We start from the raw sequence: 26,066 nt of genomic DNA on the forward strand, positions 1-26,066 counted from the left end.
TTCATATTTCCTCAATTTAGTCCTTATTTCAAAACAACTCAAAATACACAAAATTTCAACATGCTCATGTTAGACCTAATTTTCCTTTGGTCCCTAGTAGCCCATTAATTCCATTTATTTCACATTTAGACCTCTAAATTTTCAAATTTCATAATTTAGTCTAGAATAACCATTTTTTATCAAAATCACTTAATTAAACATGTATATCAAACACCAAGCTTGCATAATTCATCATCAAAGATCATAAAGCTCAAGCATTCATCAACGGGAACTTTGAAAATCATCAACACTTTCAAAATTTTAAGCATAGGCTAGCTAGAACTGAAAGTAACAATCTCAAAAACATAGAAATCATTAAAAACTAAGCAAAATTGGACTTACAATTAAGCTAAGCAATGGTCGAACCTTTCAAACCCTAAAATGGTATTCTTTCCTCTTGAATTTCGTCAATTGATGAAGATGATAACAATTATAATTTGATTGTTTTATTTGATATCATAATAATCATCAATTTACCAAAATAACCTTGCTAATAAACTATATAAAAAACTTAATATAAGTCCATCTTTGTCCACTCATAAATAAAATGGCTTAATTACCATTTAAGGCCATCATATTTAAAAGCCAAGGCCAATTGACACCTTTAACTAATAGAATGTAACTTTTTCATTTTATGTGATTAGGTCCTTTTTACCAAATTGAGCTATTAAACGATAAAATTAGCTCACGAAATTTTCACACATATATATTCACATACTGTAAACACCAAAAATAATATTAAAATAATTTTACTTTTCTGATTTAGCTAAAATCAGGCTATTACAACTCTCCCCCTTAGGATTTTTGTCCTTGAAAATCTTACCAGTGAATAGGTTTGGATATTGCTTTCTCATAGCATCCTTGGGTTCCCACGTATCTTCTTCAACCCCGTGTCGATGTCACAATACTTTCACTAATGCTATTGTTTTATTTCTCAGCTCTTTGATCTCACGAGCTAAAATCTGTATCGGTTCTTCATCATAAGACATATCAGGCTGAATTTTAACCTCAGTCGGAGAAATGACATGTGAAGGATCTGATCTGTATCTTCATAGCATCAATTCATGAAATACGTTATGAATCCTTTCTAACTCAAGTGGCAACAACAATCTATAGGCAACTGGCCCAATACGTTCGATAATTTTATACGACCCGATAAATTTCGAACTTAACTTGCCTTTACGACCGAACCGAAGTATTTTCTTCCATGAAGATGCTTTTAAAAACACTTGATCTCTGATATGAAACTCAATATCTTTCCGTTTCAAATTTGCGTAGGATTTTTGACGATCTGATGTTGCTTTCAAACTATCACGGATCACTTTTACTTTCTCTTCTATTTCTCTAATTAGATCGACCCCGTGAATCTTATTCTCACTTAACTCAGTCCACTACAATTGCTTTCAACACTTTCGACCGTATAAGGCTTCATAAAGTGCCATTTTAATACTCGATTGAAAACTGTTGTTATACATGAATTCAATCAAAGGCAGATACCTTTTCCATGTACCTTTAAAGATACCTTTTCTGTAACACCCCGAATTTGGGCCTAGAAATATTGGGCCTTGAGTGCGGGTCCGTAAGGAGGTTGTATATAGGTATTTAACTGTGCAATGAAATAATACAATTAAATGTCTACTTTGGTGGTTAATGGCCCTGAGAAGTGTTAGAGAAATCTTGGGTTCAAACTTGGGCTTTAACAAAAATTTTGGTATTAAGTGAAAAAAAAAACCTGGATGCTTGGATGAGGGTTTTTAAATTATTGTGTTAAATAAATGACACAAGGAAGCTTGTAGTCTAGTGGTTGTGGTGTCATTAAGGTTGTATGGGAGCACAGGTTCAAGCCTTGGCTCTTGCAATTTATTTTGGTTTTTAAGGGAACACGGACTTTGGCCTTTAGACCTTATAATTAATTGGGGATAAAATATGACACAAAAAGCCTTGGGGCTTAGTGGCAAGTAGCGTGTGGAGCATCTGAGGGAAGGCATGGGTTCGAATCCCATGGCAAGCAATGAGCATTTATTTTGCTAACAGAGGGCGGCAAGAGTTGGTGTTGAATTTAAACTTTGATGTTGGAGGGATCCCACATCGGGAAGCTAACATAAGAGTGGTTGCGAAGCTGGCTTTAAATAGAAGGAACCATGAGGAGAGTAAAGGTACCTTTCTTGCCTAATTCCTTTCACTGTATGGCATGCTCTTTTGGGTTGGGCGTCGGCTAAGAGTGCTCGGAGCGTGGATTAACTCCAGTCTCCTATTAGGTGTGTATTTCTCACTACTCTAGCTGTAGGATGGCTACTTCGGGTCGCGATGGGCCGGAAGGGGCCATGTGGGCCCAATGGGCCTACAGGCCCAATTGGATAAGTTGTTTGATTGTGTAGTAAATATTGGACTAGGCTAGGTGAATCTCATCTCTATGGCTAGATTTGGGCTAAAAGGGCCACACGAGCGTGTGGGCCCATTTGGGCTAGAAAGGCTTTAGGCCCATTCGTATTGTTATCCCTGTTTAGAATACTTTAGTTTACCAAATTACTGAAAAACCCCCAATTGTAAAATTACCAAAGTACCCCCGGTTTATAAAATTACCCAAATATCCTCGATTTGTAAAATTACCGAAATACCCTCAGTTTGCAAAATTACTGAAATACCCTTGACTTGTAAAATTATCAAAGTACCCTCGACTTATAGAATTATCGTTTTACCCTCGATTTACAAAATTACCATTTTACCCTCAGTTTATAAAATTACTGTTTTACCCTCGATTGTGAAATTACTAAAATACCCCTTGTAGGATAGAATTACCAAAATACCCCTAGTTTGTAATATTACCAAAATACCCCTAGTTTATAAAATTACCAAAATACCACTAGTTTGTGAAATTACCAAAATACCCTCAATTTGTAAAATTACCAAAATACCCCTAATTTACAAAATTATAGAAATACCCTTGACTTTCTAAAAATTGTAGAAATACCATTGGTTTACAAAATTACTAAAATACCCTTGGTTTGTAGATTTACCAAAACACCCTTGTAGGATGAAATGACTAAAATACCCCTAATAGGTAAAAAGACCGTAAAGCCCCTATAGGGTAAAGTGACCGTAATACCCTTGTATGGTAAAATGACGAATATGCCTTTATGTTCCGTATGACTGATGTGCTTAGGATTTACATATATTGATATTGGATTAGTTAAGTTTGAGTGACAGGTGGTGGTTATCGTAGGTGATTGATTATGGAAACGTTTCAACTTCAACCCATAACAGGTGTGTACTAACCCTTGTAGTAGCTTAGATTAATATCTGCTGAGAAGCCGAAATGCTAAAATACCGACATTTTGGGAACTTGTAATGTTGCGTGTAGGTATAGATACGATAAATACGATAAGATCAGTGTTTGGATCGATGGAACGTGTAAGAACTCAATTTTGTGCACGATGGTAAGTTGGGCCTCAATAGGCTGGAATCGGGCTCAATGGGCTTTCGGGCCCATTGGGGTAAAACTGATAGAAAATGGAATCTGGAAAAGTTGCATGTTAACACGGTTAGTACTGTTGTAAAATTTGGATTAAGCAGGCTTAGTGGGCTAAATCAGCATTTGTAAGGCCCATTAGGGGTTTTGGGCCCAAAAGCCCGAATTTGATAAGTGGGTTAAAGATCATTGTTTAAACACTCGAAAATATTGACAATTGTAATGAACATGGAAAACCCTGATTTTTGGTAAAATTATGAAAATACCCTTATAATATGAAAATGACTGTTTTGCCCTTGTGGGCAAGTGGTGACTTGGACCGTGTGGTTGTGGAATTGATTGTGAATATATGTTGGTGATATGAATGACTTGACTGTGATTGTTTGATTCAAATATGGGCATGACATTCTGCATACATGACATATTGCATGGGATATAGGTTATATTGATGGAGGAAGTGCTAAAAGGGCTCTGCCCCAGTTTACCGAAAAGGGCTTTGCCCCAGTTTATCAAAAAGGGCTTTGCCCCAACTATTAAAAGAGGCTAGGCCTCCAGTTATATGATAAAACAGCTATGCTGCCAGTGAAGGGTTTGGTTGGGTGGGATGAGTTATTCCCCACATGGAGAGCTTGGTTGGTACAGGTGGAGAGTAGCGGATGGTGGGTCGAGTAGTCTCCCTAAATGGGCTTGCATACATTCATTGACATTATATGTGATATTGAAATGGGCTTGCATACATCCATTGACATTACATGTAAAATTGAAATGGGGCTAAGGGCCATACCATTTACAGTAAAGACTTCGGCCCAGTGATATGATTTATGAAAAGGCTTCGGCTTAGTGATATGATTTATGAAAAGGCTTCGACTTAGTGATATGATTTATGAAAAGGCTTCGACCCAGTGATATGATTTATGGAAAGGCTTCGGCCCAGTATATGTCAAGACTAAATAGGGCTTTGGCCCAGATTGTACTGATTCCATGTTATTTACTGTTTGTTTGTTATTGGGATTACACACTTAGTTTTCATAAACTCACCCCGTTTCTAACTGTGCAGGTAATCCCTAAGCTTAGATGGTTTGGAGCTGCGAGGGACTCGAAGATGGCCACACTACTATTTCTGTTTCTTTTAATTGCAATAAGTAGCCGATTTATTTCTTTATAAGTTTTATCTTATTAATATTATTATTTGGTTTTGGGTTGTAATAAGGCCATTTTAATTATTTTTCTGGGATTATTTTATCCTATACCCTATATTTTTCTGATAACAATATGAGTTAGACCTAAGGCGCGTTTCCAAAATGATAATTGTTTTCAAAATAACGCAGCGATACAATTAATTGGTTTATCAAAAATATCTACTTAAATGAATTCCAACTCGTTTTTCTCAAAACCTAACCTAGCACCAAAGTGTGGCAATGGTTGTGGGCATGTCTAGGATTGGATCCAATCAAGAGCTTGGTACTTAAGCAGCCTTCTAGGCTCACCTCCTCTGTTTCGGATACCTACCTAGTGCACAGCTTCCATTCACTTTATTAACTTAGCAAAGACTATCTTTTAAAACACTAAGAAGGACGTTGAAAGAGGCATGGGTTTTCTTAAAAACTTCAATGTGACACGTCGGATCCGGCCATAACGTCTGGGCTGGGTTTGGGGTGTTACATTTTCCATGTACCTTCAAACTCAAGAATACAATATCTCAACATATCCTCAAGTATTTGAATAACTCATTCGGATTGACCATCTGTCTGCGAGTGAAATGCAGTACTAAAGTGTAGCTTTGTATCCAATCCATCTTGTAGTTTCTTCCAAAACCTCGATATAAACCTCGAATCTCTATCCGAAATAATAGAAACAGGTACTCCGTGTAATCTCACAACCTCGGAGATATACAACTCAGCTAACTTTTCAAGCGAATAGTCTGTTCGTACAGGAATGAAATGAGTTGATTTTATCAATCTGCAACAACAACCCAGATCGCATCTTTCTTACTAGGAGATAAGGGCAATCCCGACACAAAATCCATTGTCACACTATTCCGTTTCCACTCAGCAATCATAATCGGTTGCAATAATCCTGAAGGCACTTGATGTTGACTTTAACTTGCTAACAAATCAAACATTTAGAAACGAACTCTGAAATGTCACGTTTCATACATTTCCACCAATATAACTATTTCAAATCATTATACATTTTCATGCTTCCTGGATGTACAGATAACCGATTACTATGAGCTTTATTTAAAATCATCTGAATCAACTTTGAATTTTTTGGAACACAAATTCGGCCTCTGAATCTTAAACAGTCATCATCATCAACTCAAAATTCTAATTCAGAATTCAAATCATATTGAGCTCTTTTAGCTAACAATTCATTATCAACTTTCTGAGCTTCACAAATCTGTTGTAAAAACAACGGTCTCACTTTCAACTCAGCTACAATTGAGCCATCATCAGAAAGAGTCAACTGAGTATTCATTTCACGTAGAGCAAACAAAGATTTTCGGCTTAAAGCATCAGCAACAACATTAGCCTTTCTCGGATGATAACCGATGAATAATTTATAATCTTTTAGTAATTCTAGTCATCTCCACTGTCACAAGTTCATATCTTTCTGAGTTATCAGATATTTCAAACTCTTATGATCTGCACAACCATGACATTTCTCACCAAACAAATAATGACGCCAAATCTTCAGTGCAAATACAATGGCTGCTAACTCTAAATCGTGTGTTAGGTACTTCTTTTCATGCGTCTTCAACTGTCTCGAGGCATAAGCTATGACTTTGCCTTCCTGCATCAAAACACAGCCCAGACCATTCAACGATGCATCACTATAGATTATGAATTCTTTATCTGATTCTGGATGAACTAACACTGGAGCTTCGATCAATAAAGTTTTCAGTTGATCAAAACTTTTCTGACAATTCTCAGACCATTCTTTTTATCTTTCTGAAGCAATTTCGTCAACGGAGTCGCAATTCTCGGAAAGTCTTTCACAAATCGCCTATAATAACCAGCTAGTCCCAGAAAACTGCAGACTTCAAATATATTTTTCGGAGGCTTCCAATTCAATATTGCAGAAATCTTGCTCGGATTGACTCGAATACCCAATGCTGACACAATATGCCCTAGAAAACCAACTTTACTCAACCAAAATTCACATTTACTGAACTTTGCATATAACTGTTTATCTCTTAGAGTCTGTAATATAATTCTCAAATGCCCGGCATGTTCAATTTCATTTCTAGAATAGATCAAGATATCATCTATGAACACAACAACAAATCGATCTAGATACGGTCTAAAAATTTGGTTCATTAAATCCATAAAGACAGCAGGTGCATTTGTCAGTCCGAAAGGCATAACTAAAAATTCATAATGCTTGTACCTTATTCTAAAAGCAGTGTTTGGCACATTGGAGTCTTTAACTCGTAACTGATAATAACCAGATCTCAAATCTATCTTTGAAAACACTGTAACCCCTTTCAATTGATCAAACAAATCATCTATTCTGGGCAAAGGATACTTGTCCTTGATAGTCACTTTATTAAGCTGTCGATAGTCTATACACATTCTCATCGTGCCATCTTTCTTTTTCACAAACAACATAGGAGCACCCCAGGGCGAGAAACTCGGTCGTCCAAATCCTCTATCAGTTAATTCTTGCAACTGAGCTTTTAATTATTTTAACTCTGTCGGAGCCATTCTATACGAAGCTATCGATATCGGCATTGTACCCGGCAGTAACTCAATGCCAATCTCAACCTCTCGGATTGGTGGTAAACCCGGTAACTCTTCAAGAAACACATCTGGATACTCACATAGAATTGGCACTGATTCAATCTTCTTTTTAGTCACTTTCATATCAAACACATAAGCAAAATAAGCTTTGCAACCCTTTCTCACATATTTTTGAGCTAACATCGATGAAATCACTGCTGACAAACCATTCACATCATCTAACTCAATTCAGATAATCTCATCATTCTTACATCTCAGATCAATCATCTTTCTTTTGCAATTCACAACAACATCATGCCGTGTTAACTAATCCATAGCCAAAATTATATCAAATTCGTCAAATGGTAATAATAATAGATCAGCCGAAAAACAAATATCTTGTATCATCAATGGACAATTCTTTCACACTTTATCAATCAACACTCTCTTGCCTAAGGGGTTCGATACTCTAATTACAAACTCAGTAGACTTTACAGGTTAAGTCTTACTGGATACTAAGTTCACACATATATATGAATGAGTTGATCCTAGATCTATCAATGCAATAACTTTAGTATCATGGAGAGTAAAAGTACTGGTAATAACGCCTAGAAATGATGCTTCTTCACGAGCGCGAATAGCGTAGGATTGTGCAGGTGCTCTAGCCTCTGACCTCACAGCAGAGTCTTTAGTCACTTTCTGACTACCACTCACATTTCCTATGTTTCTAGGTGGTCTACCTCTAGCTGTAGTGTTACTCGGCCTCGTGTTCTAAGCATTATCTTTTTCAGCTAACCACGGGCAATCTTTAATAAAGTGAACTCACGAACCACAACTGTAACAAGTTTTATTATTATCTCTCCCCAACAATCTCTAAAATGTCGTCTTCCACATTGTTGACACTCGGGCTTAACATCTTTTACGTTACCAACACTTGATATCAATGTGACTTGAGCTTTAGGGTTTGTGTATTGTTTCCCGTAATCTCTATTCTGATATCCCCCAGAAGCTATCGATCGGTTAAAATAGTCTCTAGATTTCTTCGACGAAGAATGATTTGATTTATTCATCGATCTCTTCCTCAAATCTTTTGCCTCTGAATCAGCTTTTCTCTTTTCTTTACTGAGATCCTTTACTTTACAAGCCCTCTCAACCAATACTACAAACTCCTTCAATTCAAGTATCCCGACTAATAGTTTTATTCTTCATTCAATCCATCAATGAACCTTTTGCACATGATCTCTTCAGTGGAGACATATTCCCTAGCATACTTGTTTAATCGCACGAATTCTCTTTCGTATTCAGTGATAGTCATCCGGCCCTGCTTCAATTCTAGAAACTCTTTATGTTTTTGATCGAGGAATCTTTGGCTTATGTACTTTTTCTAGAACTCAGTCTAATAGAATTCCCAGGTAACCCGTTCTCTAGGAACCACCAATATCAATATTTTCCACCAGTGATATGTATTATCTCTAAGCGCATTTGATACATTCATTTAGAGTACAAGACAATTCATTGAATACTCAGATAGTAATCTCAAGCTAGAACTCAGCTCTCTCAGCATCATCATCAACTATAGCCTGAAACTCTTCAGCCTTGTGTTTACGAATCTTATCAATAGGTGGCTTACTCAATCGAATCGGATCTATTACTAGTGGCACAACCGAGACTTGTTGAGGAACAGGTGCGGGTGGAGGTTGTTGAGCAATCGAATTCATTTTTACAAATTTCGTGAACCACTCACTCATCATTTGGAAGAAGCCTTGCATAGCCTTTCCTCCCTGACTACTAGAAATAAGACTAGAATCGGACTGCACTGCCCCTTGAGCAGGAGCGGGTGCATTAATTTCCAATCGTCAGCTAATGCTCGATCAGGATCCAATTGCTATACCAAAAACACATTTTAACTGTCAGGAATCATTACACTATCACAGTTTATATATATGGTATGTATAACTAGACTCTCACTCGCTACGTTAGTCCTAGAACCGACTAAACCCCAACTTTGATACCAATAAATGTAACACCCCTAACCCATATTCGACACCAGGAAAGGGTTACGAGGCATTACTGAATAACACATCCCATTGACATACATTTACACATTCATTATCAAAAACCATTTGCAAACATTCACATTGTCCCTTATAAGGTTCTACGAGACCTTAAAACATACTTAAGAGTGGTTTGAGACTAAACCGATCACATAAAAAAATTCTGAACACTTAGAAAAATTTTACATTCATAGGTCATAAGCCCGTGTAAGCAGGCCATGTGCCTCACACGGCTACTGGACACGCCCGTGTTCTAGACTGTGTGAAAATAGAGCATACATACTAACTTACACCACACGGCCGAAGACACGCCTGTGTGCCTTGGCCGCGGGAAAACTGGAAGGGTTCCTAACTTGGGTTACACTGCCAACCACACGGCCGTGTGTCAGTGTACCCTTTGAAATGGCTATACACGCCCATATACAAGGTTGTATGCCTCACACGATCGTTAGACACGCCCGTGTGTCTAAGCTATGCTCGAGACTAACTTAAATTCGTAGGGCTACCCCAGGGGACACACGGCCATGTAACATGACCATGTTTCATAAACGACTGAGACACACGCCCGTGTCTCTACCTGTGTGCACAAAAATAGGCCATTTGTAAAGCCAATTTGCCACCCTACTCTCAAGTACACAAAGCAACCAAATTGATACCATTTCAACACATATATAGGCCCAAAACATGCCAAATCAAACATATATTAAGTCATCTATCAACCACCAATTCGACTACTAAATTCCATATACAAAACATACTGAATTCACATCTATTTCATATCACAAACCACACTATACTATCATCTCAAAATCAAACCTCAAAATGTCATACTTTAAGCAATGATACAACAACTTACAACTATCCAAAATAGCCAACACATAACCATACCAAACACATGATTTAAGCCAAATTAAATGGCCAAATACATACAAACATTTTCAACAAAAGCAAGCCAAATCTCATGGCTATATCAATCTCAAAACATATCATCAACTCACTAGCCTATACATGCCATATAACATATATACAAAGCTTCAAAAGTACCAACGAGTTGATTCGATAGTGTGATGATAGTACCCAATGATCCTCGATGTCCGAGCTAGCTTCGATACTCTATAAAACGAAGACAAATATCACACAGTAAGCTTCATAGCTTAGTAAATTCATACCAAATATACTCAACAGTTTATATAATACAAAACATCAATTAATAAACACTTAATAGTTCTTATATCATCATTCAATTCCAATCCATCACCATTTAACATGTATATACAATTTCATCAAGCTTCATAAACATAGTATAAACTATACCTGAACTTTTCTGTATTTATTTATTTCATTTTCACCTCTTTGTTCAATACATTAATTCATTTGGAAGTCTTTCTATGCTCTAAGAATTCGCACACTTAGTACATCAGTGATTAGCTGAAGCTATAACGATCTCGCACACTTAGTGCCATCACGTTAAACTGAAGCTATCTCGGTATTGTACACTTATGCCTCATATAGCTGAAACTATTCAATTAGCACACCAAGTGCTATTTATAGTCGAAGCTATTTTGAAATGCACACTAAGTGCCAAACATAATCGATTTATTGTCGTACACATTCGTAGTCACATATATACAATTTATGCATTATTAAAGTATTAAAAACACAATTGTAACACCACTTATCACGTACGAACTTACCCCATACTCGGAATTGATGAATCAGATTAATTACTCGATAACCTTCGATTTTCCCTGATCTAAATCTGAGCTTTTTCTTTCTTGATCTATATGTACTCAAAATTAACCCAATTAATCACCAATTCATTCAATTTAATCCGTAAACACATAAATGGGCATTTTGCACATTAGCCCCCTAATTTTTCACATTTCTTCAATTTAGTCCTTATTTTAAAACAACTCAAAATACACAAAATTTCAACATGCTCATGTTAGACCGAATTTTCCTTTGGTCCCTAGCAGCCCATTAATTCCATTTATTTCACATTTAGACCCTAAATTTTCAAATTTCACAATTCAGTCCACAATAACCATTTTTATCAAAAATCACTTAATTAAACATGAATATCAAACACTAAGCTTGCATAATTCATCATCAAACATCATAAAGCTCAAGCATTCATCAATGGAAACTTTGAAAATCATCAACACGTTCAAAATTTTAAGCATGGACTAGCTAGAACTCAAAGCAACGATCACAAAAAATAGAAATCATCAAAAACCGAGCAAAATTGGACTTACAATTAAGCTAAGCAATGGCCAAAACTTTCAAACCCTAAAATGGTATTCTTTCCTCTTGAATTTTGGCACTTGATGAAGATGATAACAATTATAATTTGTGTGGTTTATTTAATATCATAATAATTATTAATTTACCAAAATAACCTTGTTAATAAACTATATAAAACACTTGATATAAGTCCATCTTTATCCACTCATAAATAAAATGGTTTAATTACCATTTAAGGCCAACATATTTAAAAGCAAAGGCCAATTGACACCTTTAACTAATAGAATGCAACTTTTGCATTTTATGCGATTAAGTCCTTTTACCAAATTAAGCTATTAAACGAAAAAATTAGCTCACGAAATTTTCACACATACATATTCACATATTTTAAACACCAAAAATAATATTAAAATAATTTTACAACCTCGAATATGTGGTTTCGAAGCCACTATTCTAATTTAGCTAAGATCGGGCTGTTACAGCCATAGTCTATGCTAAGAAAGGCTATAAAAGTACAGGTCATACAGAAAGTTATATGGCGAAGTCAAGTCTGCATTTAATATGTCAAAGGTGAAAAGTTTTGTCTTTAGTAAAAGCAAGACGTATTCAATGAGTATCATAGTTTATTTATTATGAATGTAAATGTGAAACATACATTGTACGTAAAGATATTCTTAATGAAATACTTGAGGAAATTCAGAAAACGAGTTAAAGAAATTTTATTAAGCCACCATTAGAATATTTACATAGGCAAGTCGAGGGAAAGTCTAGATTACACCTGTCTTAGGAAGTAACACCCAATACTCGGATCTGGATGATCGGGTCGGGTGGAGGGTGTTACATCTCTAGGCCACCACAAGTGGAAAGGAAGCAAACCAAGAACCCTAGAGACTTATCTAAGTCTAAAAGCTTCTTCTGTAGTAAGAAAAGGCACTTCAAGGTGAACTGCAAAGATTAGAAAGAATACCTAGCTACCAAAGGCATAGGTATGGAACTCTTTATGATAGAAGCTTGTACAGTGGAGGATTCGATAGGCCACTGGGTCATTGATTCGGGAGCCATTAATAATTTTTATGTTTATCTAAATAGGTTTGAGGAGATGAAAGATCTTAGAGATAAGAACTTATCGTTGCAAACAGAGAATGGGACAAGTGTGGCAACTAAAATAGTGGGAGATATATATCTTTATTTTGATAATTTTAATAAGATTAGTTTAAGAGACATTTTTTATGTACCAAGTTTCAAAAGAAACATAATTTCAGTTGCATGTTTATATCAAGATGGCTTGGCCGTGACTTTTGATAATGGAATTGCAATATTTAAAAATTGCAATCTTATCTTTAATAGATGGATGTCAAATAATTTATATTTTATCAAACCAAATATTTACACATTGCTTGAGACTGATATATCGAATAAAAGACTTGAGAATTCTCACTCTAGTAAGGTTGATCTATCATAATTTGATGTAGTTGATTAAACTAGTTTTCACATTTGAAGAGCTTGAGTACAAGTATTTTAGTTAGGTTTTAGTTAAGTTTTCACAAGTTTGCTTAAATCCAATAAATTGTGTTTTTTGAGTCTTTATTGACCTTAAGGGCCAAATGAGGCTTAAGAATGACCTAATTTGCTTTGTGAGTGTGCAAGAGACCATTAGAAGGTGTGCTAGTTCTATACCAATCATAGTGTTGCAACACGGAAAGTTGGATGCCGCAACATAGGGAGCAAAATAGAAGAAATTCAAGGCTATCTTCAGTGTCACAACACAGAATGAGGATGTCGCGACATACCCCTGAGGATTAGTATACTGCCTTCAATGCCGCGAGATCGACTCTGTATGGGAAATAATTACGAGCCAAAGGCATTTTCGTACACACAATCAAACGTTAAGCACGAAAGTGGTAGCTAACTTAGGGTTAAAGATGACAGCCACTTTAATTCTATAAATAGGCTCATTTAACACATGTTATGGACAACTTTTGATATTTTACAATTTTCTTCATAGTTTAAGTCTGTAATTTTTTTCTTTTCTTATTGTTTAGGAATATTTTTAGTTTTGTTATTTGCTTTCGTTGGGAGATCTAATATGTGGAAATCAATCAACTCTGTGTGGATTCAACATTATCTTTAATATGATTCAAGCTTCCTTTAAACTTTATTCTCTTGATTTGTTATTCATGTCTATTTTCTAAATCAAGTTTATCATGTTTATGAGATAGATGAGGAACTAATCCTTTTATGGGGGATTAGCGAGTGGTGGTATGATTAATTAATTTTTTTGTAGGGTTTCCTTAACGGATTAGTTATTCAAGAGAGGAAGAACTCAAACCCTAGGCTTGACGATTTTAGGAAGTTAGCTAGGTGGGAATTAACCCAAATTGGTATGGCCTATCCATGAACACCTTAGCTGTGAACTGGTCTGGATTATGAGGTCGAGAGATAACTAGTTCTTGTCAACTCATTAGTCTTTTGGAAGATCGAGAGATCCTATTAGGGTAACGACTAGTTGATTGAATAGGAAACCTGAAGCGATAGTTAGTTATGATTGTCACAGCAAGCTAATTATCCGTGCTCTGATTTGATATTGTTTACTCATTGATTTCCCAACGTTTCTTTATTTAAGCTATTGTCTTTATTATTATGAAAACCCTAAAAAATTCTATTTATGTTTATTCATAATATAATTTATTTAATGTACTAATTAGATCTATTTGTGTTTAGATTAAAGATTAATTTAGTGCTCACCTCTCTTAGGTACTATCCTTAGAGTACTCACCCACTTCATTGTAACTATATTACAACTGGACTTGTATACTTGCAGATACCACCTATTTAACATATTTTATGCAGGATTTCTACTCTGGACGTTCAAGTTCTTGGTGTTGATGCCGAAAGGTACGCTTCCAAATTAATTTTAATTTTTACATGCTAATAGAATAATTAGGATATTTATAAATTATAGATACGATTTTCAATACATTATATTTACTTATTTATTCATTTTACTGTATTCACATTTTTCTTTTCTTCAAAGAATTCCCAGTCTACATACTTAAAAAGAGGAAAGATTCCTGCAAGAGAAACTATCAAAACCAATAATGGACGAGTTTGATTACATGTGGACGGATGATGAAATTTATGAAGAAGGCATCTATGAAGAATTTGAAATTTAGGAAAAGTAGAGACAATTGATGCTAGAGTTAAGCCAACATAGAGGTGAAATCTCGACAGATTTAAAAGATCGTGACAATAGCACAGATGTAAGTACAATATTTCACCTGCCAGAAAAACGTTAGGGTGAAAGCAAAGGTGAAATCTTCAGTAGCCAAGAAACCTTAAGTGGCGAGAATAATCAAAAAGAACCAGGTGAGTTAAAAAAAGAAACAATACTACAAGAAATCTAACGTGAAACGGTGTCAGCAGTAGAATTGGCAACTGACCCAAATGTGGAATTTGTTCTCTTGACAACATTGGGTTCATCAAAATTAAAGGATAAACCACATCAAGATTTAGATGACGAGGTAAGTGTCCTGACTCTATTTTGAACATTGTATGAGATGTTAACTTTTATAGAACCAATAAAGGAATCACGAAAGCTTTCAAATCATATTGAAGAAATTGAGAATTGTAAAAAGGAAGACCTATTTAACATGGATTAATTTTGTAAAACAATTTTTTTTAATCAAGCACCTCAAAAATTTAGAGATACAAGCAGTTTTACAATATTAATTAAGCTAGGGACCCTCTTCAATGATGGAGTTTCAAGTAACTTAGAAGTTACTTCTAATAAATTTACCCTATTGAAACTAAGCAAATAGAGTTATGAAAGTTAGAAGGCACTCATTTTTTATTCGAACCTTATGATAAAATAGGTACTCGACTAATAAAAGTGACAGAAGAAGACTCAATCGAACAACGTAATTATAAGATGTAGGATAAATATATGACTTTAAATTATGAGGTAAACTTTGAAAGATCCCTGGTATTGGAAGACTTTTTTGTAAGTCTTACAAGGACTATTAATAATTTTGAGAAGAGGGAAATTAAAGAAGAAAGTGAAACATATCACGAGGTTGTTTCACAGAAACAGAACAATAAGCAGTGTTTAGAACTACGAGGTTAAAAAAATTTATACATGTGGCTAATAACTTCAATTTGCAAAAGGTATTCTCTATGGCAAATACAGGACGCAAGAACAGGTTCAAAGAGCGAGACAAACGATGGTGATTAAACTGAATCTTTCATTTTCATTTTCTAGGATTGTATTAATTTCATATAATCTTTCATTTTTGTTTAAGGAGTATGATTAACAGTAGATTTTTGTTTGCTTTCCTTTTTTGTTTTAAAATTTTCTATGTAGGAACCTCACATGAAGAAGCACAATAATTTGAAACTTTCAACGATCAAAGGAGGAAGCACCTACCAATAGCTTACAAAACTATCACGATCAATCGGGTAACTTCTCTCCTATTTTTTCAAGGCTACATAATGAGGACAATGTGTTATCTACAGCGTAGAAGGTAACATAGAAACTTGGTTTCAATTTTTATTTTTTTCATTTAATTTTTATTGTCAATCATATGCTTGAGCTTGTAGAAATACAAGTGATAGGTTAGGAGCATATATAGGTTTATTGTATTTACTATAAATTCGGCATGATAGTAGATTATTTTAAATTTTTTATTATTGAGACTACTATTTTCTATATATTATATTGTAAAATTGTGCAATTGAATGTACCATATGATATAGGAAATACAGGGAAATGAGTATGCTAGTCTGTATGATAAATTATCGAATTTGTGATTATTTGGTTAATTAATTTTGTGAATATTGAGATACACAGGGATGACCTAAGGCAGTTTTTGGTATACGCCCAAGCCAAAAAGCTAACCCCATTTATTCATCCTTAGCATATATATTTGAGCCAGAAAACATTTCTTGATGAACCTTCACACAAAATCCGCCATTTATTCATCCTTAGCATATATATTTGAGCCAGAAAACACTTCTTGATGAACCTTCACACAAAATCCTAGTAAAAAATATTAGTTTGTATTTACCCTTTTTCTTTGGTCCTGAACTACACGACTATAGATGTTTGGTCATACATATTGAGGGTTAAGTAGATACATTACGGTGAAATTTTGTAAAAATAGAGTGAAATAGGAAAGATCAATGTGATAGAGTAATTATAGGTTGGCCAGCATATGCAGCAAAAAAAATTCCAGAAAGAAAGTAAAAAATGAGTAGAAATATTTCTTGAAAGTAAAAGCATTTGTGAATGAGAAATATATTGAAAAAGAAGAAAGAAAAGTGACAAAGTCACTGAAAATAGGAAGACCCATTCAGTAGTGCACACAAACTTGTGAGCTAGCCATGATAGTTATATTATTCTATGATTTCTAATGTGGAGAAATAAGGAAGGTGAGAGAAGGAGAAATAAGGCAGTGAGCGGGTAATTGTCGCTAAAGGGAAAAATAAGGAACAATACGATGTGTTAAACTATTTTCATGCTTGAAACTATTTGATGCTTAATGTTCTTAAAATTCATACTTGTATTAAGCCTTAGAATGTTACAAGCCGAAAAGCCCTCTGTGATCTAGGTAGACTTATTTACAAATTGACATCATACTAAATAATTACATTTATGACTATTTGCATTCTTCTAGGATAATCAAATTACCTTCATAACCTATTGATGGATCCCTACATTTGAAACCCTCAATGTTTGTATGTTTTGTAACAATTGAAAATAGGTGTTTGATATCAAAAGTGGTGAGTCAGCTATATATCATGCAAAGACCATGTGTGAATATGAAATGCCTACTCATGTGCTCCAAAGCTAACATTTGTACCAAACTTGTTCAATGGTCATATTTTAATTATTGTTTTTGTTTTCTTTGCTTGAGGACATGTAATGACTTAACTGTGGGGGAGTTTTATCTGCCATAATTCGATGTATCAGATTAAACTAATTTTCACATTTCAAAAGCTTGAACACAATCATTTTATTATGTTTTAGTTGAGGTTTTAGAATTTCATTTACATTCAATAAAAAGTGTAATTTGATTTTTCATTGACCTTAGGGGCTGAATGAGGCCTAAGGGTGAGCTAATATGCTTTGTGAGTCTGTAGGAAACCATTAGAAGGTGTGCTAACTCGATACTGGTTGTTGTGTTGTAGAATATAAGAAATTCAAGACTGCCTTCTATGTCACGACACAGACTGAGAATGTCACGACACACCCCTAAATATACCCTGATGATGAGCATACTGCCTTTGATGTCCCGACATAGGACCTAGTGTGTCGCAACATTGACTCTATACAGGAAATAATTATGAGCCAATGGAGTTTTGGTCCATACAATCAAACGTTAAACACGAGAGCGGCAACTAACCTAGGGTTAAGGATGAGGACACTCTAATTGTATAAATAGGCTCATTTAACACATATTTTCAATTTTGTTATTTGCTTCCATAAGGAGATCCGATCTGTGGAACTCAATCAGCTCTGTGTCAATTCGACATTATCTTTAATATGATTTAGGCTTCTCCTAAACTTTATTCTTTTCAATCACTATTCATGTCTATTTTCTATATCAAGTTATCATGTTACAAGATCTATGAGGAGCTAATCCTTTTATGGGGGAATAACGACTGGAGGTATGATTAATTAATTGTTGTGTAGGGTTTTCTTAACGAATCGGCTGTTTAGGAGAGGAAAAACTCAAACCTTAAGCTTGACGTGTAACACCCCTTACCCGTATCCAAGGTCGGAACAGAGTATGAGGCATTACCAGACTTAACAATACACATAGACGAAAACGGGGCCATAAAATTTCATTTAATTCAAAACTTTTCGAACACATGCATAAAAAAGAAAGGTAACTATATCATCACAACAAAACGTAAGACATGGCACGATTAATTAAACTTATAAACCATAATGGATAAGGACCACATCTCATGATCATATACGATAACTCAATGCAGACTGATACGTAAGGTCAAAATCATAATAAAAATACATATCACAAACCAACTTCCTATACATGCCACTCACTTGATATTTCTAAAATTTGAATTAATTTTCCCAAAAATGATAGTTTGATAGTGTGATTTTGCCTCCGATGATCTCCAACCCCGAGCCGACCTGCCAATACTAAAGAAATGGAGAGGATGGGTAAGCTTTACGCTTAGTAAGTTCATGTGAATATAATAAGCAATTACTATCATGCTTTTCAAGATAAAACACTATAATTGTACACTTACACATATTAAGGTTAAGATGTGTTATCGAGTTACAGTTACTAAATCATTCATATCTGAAGCTAAAAAACTCCAAATTTAGTTTTGTTAATTTTCCTTGAAACTATATTCATATATATTTCTCCCATAAAATTTCCAGAATTTTTGGTTTATCCAATTAGTACATTTTATTAGTTAAAATCTCCCCTATTTTAGAGTACGACTACTCTGAACTCTGTGCACTACAAACCAAATTTCTCCCTGTACAGAATTCCAACGACCATGCAGTTTGTTTCCCTTAAAAATAGACTCAATAAGGAATCCATCCATGTAAGGTATGAATCTTAATAATATTTTTACAATTTATGGTGAATTTCTAAAGTCAGAACAGGGAATCTAGAATTCATTCAGACACTATTTCACAAGAATTCAACTATCACACAATATAGAATTCATTTGCTTCCCCTGTTTCTTTCATGTGAAAATAGACTCATTAAGCTTTATTTTCATATATCATTTGCATTTTTATTCAACTTCCACAATTTTTAGTGAATTTTCAAAGTCATGCAATTGATGTTGTCCAACACTGTCTTACCACTAAAATTCATTCTTACATAATTCCACTTAATCCATTTTGTCTTATCGAAATTCACCCAATTATCGAGTACATTGGTCATAAGTTTTCATAAACATATACCTACACTTATTCATCATATAATCATGTTCAATTGTATTTTTACTTAATCGATTTTCCCATTGAACTCTTCGGAATAATAACTGATACTAATTGCCTGCACATATTTTCACACTTGTAGCCAAAGCTATCTGGTACGCATAGTAGCCTGCACATAGTACTACACATGCGACCAATTATCCGGTACACGTAGTAGCCTACACTTAGTACTACACACGTGACCAATTATCCGGTACACGTAGTAGCCTGCACTTAGTACTACACACGTGACCTAACCATCTGATACACGTAGTAGCCTGCACTTAGTACTACACACGTGATCATAGTTTTCGGGTACGCATAGTAGCCTGCACTTAGTACTACACATGCAACCTCACAATAGATCATTCGTATCATTTTTATTCCGAAGGCTCAATCGGGAAATTCCTCACTTTTCAACATTTTACTAAATTGTCCGTAATCAATTTAAATTCATAATTTACATCAAATAACCATTTGATAGGCGACCACATTTCATATGATATCAAAATATAATAACATAAAAGAATCGATAGATTATTTATGTGCAATTTACTCAAGTGTTGATCCCACTGTCCATAGTACCAATTGTCCATTCATAGTATAATAAGACACAACACAAATATCAAATTAGCTTTTAAGAATTTACATAACATATATCACATATTTCATATATCACTTGTCATGTATCATCATTTTCTTGCATTTCATGTAACATTCTTTCATGTCATATTTCCACATCATAAACACCATTCTATCAACTTTTCCAATATATTAAATCATAAAAAATATGCAATAATAGTAAGAAATATAATTCAAACATAACATTGCATTATTATTATCATACGAACTTACGTCGATCCAGAAACAGCAATTTACCATTTTAGTCCATAACCTTGTATTTTCCCGATTTAAGCCCGAATCTCGATTTCCTTCATCTATAATATCACATTTAGCCTAATAATTAGTCACACTATTCATACGGGTCCAAAAATCATATTTTTAAAAATTTTCATTTTGACCCCTAAACTTTTGCATAGTTGCACTTTTGCCCCAAGGTTCAGAAATTAAACTTCATCCTATTTTCTTATGTTTTATGACATGATGATTATTTTTCCCTTCTATGGCAACATCAAATTCTCACTCTAACATGTACTTATGACTATTAGGTATTTTTATCGATTAAGCCCTTTTGCTCGTTTTCACTTAAAACCGAGTAGCACAAGTTGTCTAACATAATTTAAAACCTCATATTCTATCATAAAACACCAAAATAAACAAATTTCACCTATGGGTATTTTTCAAAATATGAACCCTAGGTTGAATTATTGCTAGCATAAGCTAAATCAAGTTACCAGGACTCCAAAAACGTAAATATCATTAAAAATGAGGCTAGAACGGACTTACAATCGAGCTTGGAAGCTTGGAAACCCTAGCCATGGAGTCTCCCTTGGTATACACGTCCATGGTGAAGAAGATGAGCAAAATTGGCTTTTAATTTTGTATTTTAATTCATTTTGTCCCTAAATGACCAAAATGCCCTTACTACTAAACTTTCCAAAAATTCCATTCATGTCCAATATTTGTCCATAAACTTTGAAATTGGTCAAATTGCTATTTAAGACCTCCTAATTAATATTTCAAAGCAATTTCATACTAGAAACTTCTAGAATGCAAGTTTTGCAACTTATTCAATTTAGTCCCTAACTTCAAATTAAGCATTTTATGCAAAGAATTTCTTCACGAAATTTTCACATAATCATTCAATCATATCATAGACCTCAAAATAATCATAAAATAATTATTTCTATCTCAGATTTGAGGTCACAAAACCACTATTCTGATTAGACCCTAATTCGGGATATTACATGACGACCCTAAGAAATCATCTAGGTGGGAATTAACCCAAAATGGGTATGGCCTCTCCATGATGCAACCCACTGAATATATAGTGAAAGGAAATGACCATAAAGTTTGCAAACTACTTGGATCCATATATTGACTTAAGCAAGCAACCCGTTCATGGAATAAAAAATTTGATCAAGTGATCAAGACTTTTTTATTTGAGCAAAACATAGAAGAACCTTGTGTTTACAAACATTTAAGGGATGGAAAAGTCGTATTTCTCATTCCATATGTCGATGACATTTTACTGTGTAGGAAATTTTCATTGTTTAACCTAAGAGTTTAGCATGAAGGACTTAAGAGAAGCTAATTTTTTTTCTAAGCATTCGAATCCCAAGGGATCGAAAGAATAAGGTGACAAGATATTGGAGCATTATTCAATGACTGATTCGAAGAAGGGAAATAAATCTTCTATATCGAGATTTCATCTCTCTTTAGAGGACAATCATAAAACAAGGAAAGAAAGAGATATCATGAGAAAGGTTCCTTATGCTTCGGCAGTAAGAAGTCTCATGTATGCTATGTTATGTGCATTCCTAGATATCTGTTTTGTTGTGGGATTGGTAAGTTGGTACCAGGCGAATCCAGGACTAAGATATTGGCAAATAGTTAAGCATATACTCAAGTATTTATAGAGAAGAAGGGATTATATGCTTGTGTATTCTAGAAGAGATCTTACTCATATCGAATATACTGATTCTGACTTTCAAACGTGTCGAGATTTGAGGAAATCAACATTGGACTGTGATTTTTTTCCTAAACAGTGGGTCCATAGTGTAAATAAGTGTCAAGTAGTGTTACACTTCTAACTTCGCTATGGAGGGTCGAATATGAGGTATGGAAAAACTATGGTGCTAGGGATATAGCTAGACCTAAGAAACCACATGAGGACAAAACACATTGAGGGAAATGGTAGTGTTTGAAGGAATAGTGGATATAGTCAAAGAACGCATCTTAGGACATACCCTGGGGTTTGTTTTACAAAGACGTTACAAGCAAAAGAGTTCTCCGAGAAACATGTGGAGGGGCATAGGAATACGAAACATGACTCATCTATTTCACTAGGGCAAGTAGGAGATTGTTGGATTTGGTGCCCCAAGTGTAGTATTTTCGTGTAGGTACGCTTGTAATTTTTTTGAATAGATTTGTTAATAAACTTATTCATGAATTATATTAATACTTTGTATATTGTTTTCACATGGTTTTTGCATGCAAGAAAAATGGAAGCAAATATTGCTCATTGGTTGTCTAATGTTTAATTAATATTAAACGATATTACATGGTAAGATCGTAATACAAAAAGAAAGCTTATATTAGTAGACGAACGTAAACATGTCCTTAGTCTAATTAGAAATGAGAAAACCAATTGAAAGACAAATATTTTGTCTATTAATTCCAATTGGGCATTGAAGCTGATAACTCTAATAAGATATAAAGACATTGATGTGGCTGACTCAACTAACAGTACATCAAACTGGAACCAAGTAGAATTGATTATTAATTCGTTAATGGGTTTATCCTCTTGTGGTGTTCATAGTGTGGCATACCGGAAGGCAGACTATGTATACATGACTCGTACATTTTGATGTAAGTAAAAGCCTGAATTCGAATAGATAAGGAACCGAAAGCTAGTACATTAGTTGTATGGCTTCTGCAGTACGTAGCATCATTCATAACACTAGAATTCATTGCGCGAGAAATGGGTAAATGATATCCTGTTCTTGGCATTACATGGTTGAATAAAAGTAAACATGGTCATAGGTCTTTCATCTTTGTGATGAATGACTTAAATTACTATTTGATAGTAATTGACTTTTTTGGAGAAAGATGTAATGGTTACCTTGAGACAAAATAGGATAATATTGGGAGAATGGATATTATCCCAAAGAGATCAAGGATATCTTATTAAGGTAACACATTTATGACAGTGTTATTGGACGAGCACTAAGTAGTTGCTTTCGTAATGGTATGTCGTTCGGGAGAGCTCAATCATGATATTATAGTGGAATGACTTCATGACTAATGAGTTTATAATTAATAGGCAAAAAGTCAAAAACTTAATCATAAATAATTTGAGGCCTAATCCAATCGATCCCTCTGCTAGCTCGTTGAAACTAGAAATGATTTGCGTGTTTGAATAGAAATGAAAGGGATGAATAGGAAAATAAAAATGGGAAACATTCTAGAATAATTATGGTTTTTTCCAAAATGAAAAAATGGGACTATTTGGAAATGAATGTAGGTTTCCAAAATGAAAATGGAAATAGATATGGAAATGATTCATTTACAATTCTATATAGATTACTTAAAAATAATCAGAAGAATGAGTTTATGTTTTTGAGCTCTTTTGAAGCCCGAAAATGAAAATAAACCATTCGGTCACAGTGAACATGTTGAGTTGTGTAAAACATGTTCTCTCAGTCACAATGAAAATAAACATACACTTGAATCGATAAGGTTTCAGCCTGTACCTTACGTATGTAATCTAATATGACACGTTACCATTCATTTTAGGAAAGTGATTCAAAATATTAAAAAAAATTAAAAAGGGATTTTTTTTTATTCATGTTAACAAGTTGTTTTGCGCCAGTCTTTATTCTTGTACTCTAGGTGGAAAGTGACAGCGATGTGGCAGATACAGTAGACAGACCTCCACGTAAGCCCAGAATGCCAAATTACAGCAACTAGTCCCTTCGATCTGTCAAATATAATGCAAATGTTGTCTTGGCTGACAATATGCCTCCGCAAGTTCATCAGGAAAAATTCCCACGATTTGAAGTTTTCCAACTCCATGATGGCAAAGGCTATCAACAGTACATTCTGATTTTCCTCTTATGCAACCACAGTCAGGAGTATTTTTTTGTATTTCTCATATAACCAAGTCCTATCAACATGCACAAGCAACTTGCATTGGGGAAAGGCTCAAACACATGGATCGAATGTTTAAAACATCTAGTGGAAAATTCTTCTCCCTGGTTGTAGTTGGCTATCTAGCCTGTAACATGGCAATGCTTGTAAGTCAATGGTAATACCTAGCACGTACTCCTACATTGTGGATATCCACCCCTAAAGTTCATTGTATGACATATCCTAGTCACTATACAACTGCTCCATGGCCATTTGTTTGGCCCACCATGCCTTCCTATACAGGATTGATACAGGAATGGTGGGCATGACTTTCACCTGTGGCATTATGTAGTTGCATATTGTTTTTGCATCTACTTTATGATGATCTTGTGTGATACGTCCAGAAGTGCATGTATGTGGCCCTTCTAATTTTTGGATTGTCCACTGTTGAGTCCTTTGTATAAATGTAGCCTAAACTCGCTGGTTGCACCCCTCATTACCTCTCTGACATTCTCCAACATATAATGTTGGTGTAGACTTTGCAACTCCGTAGTCCACCAACATCTTCATGTTGTACTTGTAACAGTCTAGTTTAGGCCCTAATGGAACAATGGTTTCGGGACCACATATCTGAGTCAGAAAAATAGTTAAATATTATTTTCCATGCTTATGATGTGTGAATTAGCATATGTGAAAGTTTCGTCTGAAAATTCGATTGTTTGTGTGCTCAATTTGATAAAAGGACCTAATCGCGTAAAATATAAAAATTTCATGTTGGTTGTTAAATTGCTGAATTGACATGGCTTTTAAAATATGAAGTCCTTATGATGTAGTTGGACCATTTAATTAATGCATGGACAAGTATGGACATGAGTTAGTGGATTTTGAATGAAATTAAAAAGGTTATATTAGTAATTGATAAATAAATGTTGATTTAATAAAACAAATACATAAAATTTGTCCATTATCATCATCCTTGCTGAAATTTTGAAGAAAGCTTTGAACATTTGGCAATTACAAGCATCAATTAAGGTATGTGTTTTGATCGGTTTTTGATAATTTCTACGTTTTATAATTGTTGCTTCGAATACTATCAAGCCGATGTCTCAATTTCTGATTCTTTTATGATTTTGAAATGTTCCATGGATGAATTCATGAGCTTTATGTTGTTAATTGATGAAATATGAAAGTTTGATATTGGGTTATATGTTTTGTCTTTGGATCTTTTATGAAATTGAGTAATTTGGGCTAAATTGTAAAAATGTTATTTTGAGGGACTAAAATGTGAAATAAATGAAATGTGTGGACTTGTATGAGAGCTATGAATATTCGGCCAAGCATGAATATATGCAAATTTTGTGTATTTTGTGATTTTGTGAATTAGGGACTAAAGTGTCAAAATATGAAAATGTAAGGGCTAGTTTGTAAATTGCCTTAAATTTGTGTTTATGGATTGTTTTGAATGAATGTGTGATTAAATGGGTCAAATTTTGAATTTATTTAGATCAAGAATTAAAAAAAACGGTGTTAGATCAGGAAAAGTCGAACGTCGTCGAGTAACCGATTCCATCTATTCGAATCCCTACAAGGTAAGTCGATATACAATAAATGTGTTTGAATTGAATTCTTATTATTCATATGATATTAAATTGTGATGAATGAATGCTCAAGCTAAACATGTGCTATTTGAGAAAGTATTGACAAAGTTCCGACATTCGAAAAGTTCCATACGAACCCTAAGAATAGTTAGGTTACATATGTCATGGCATAGGATTTTCGATATCTGTTTTACATGTAAGACCATGTCTGGGACATTGGCTTCA

This window comes from Gossypium arboreum, chromosome 3 (genome assembly GCF_025698485.1).
Source record: "Gossypium arboreum isolate Shixiya-1 chromosome 3, ASM2569848v2, whole genome shotgun sequence".
Taxonomy (NCBI): domain Eukaryota; kingdom Viridiplantae; phylum Streptophyta; class Magnoliopsida; order Malvales; family Malvaceae; genus Gossypium; species Gossypium arboreum.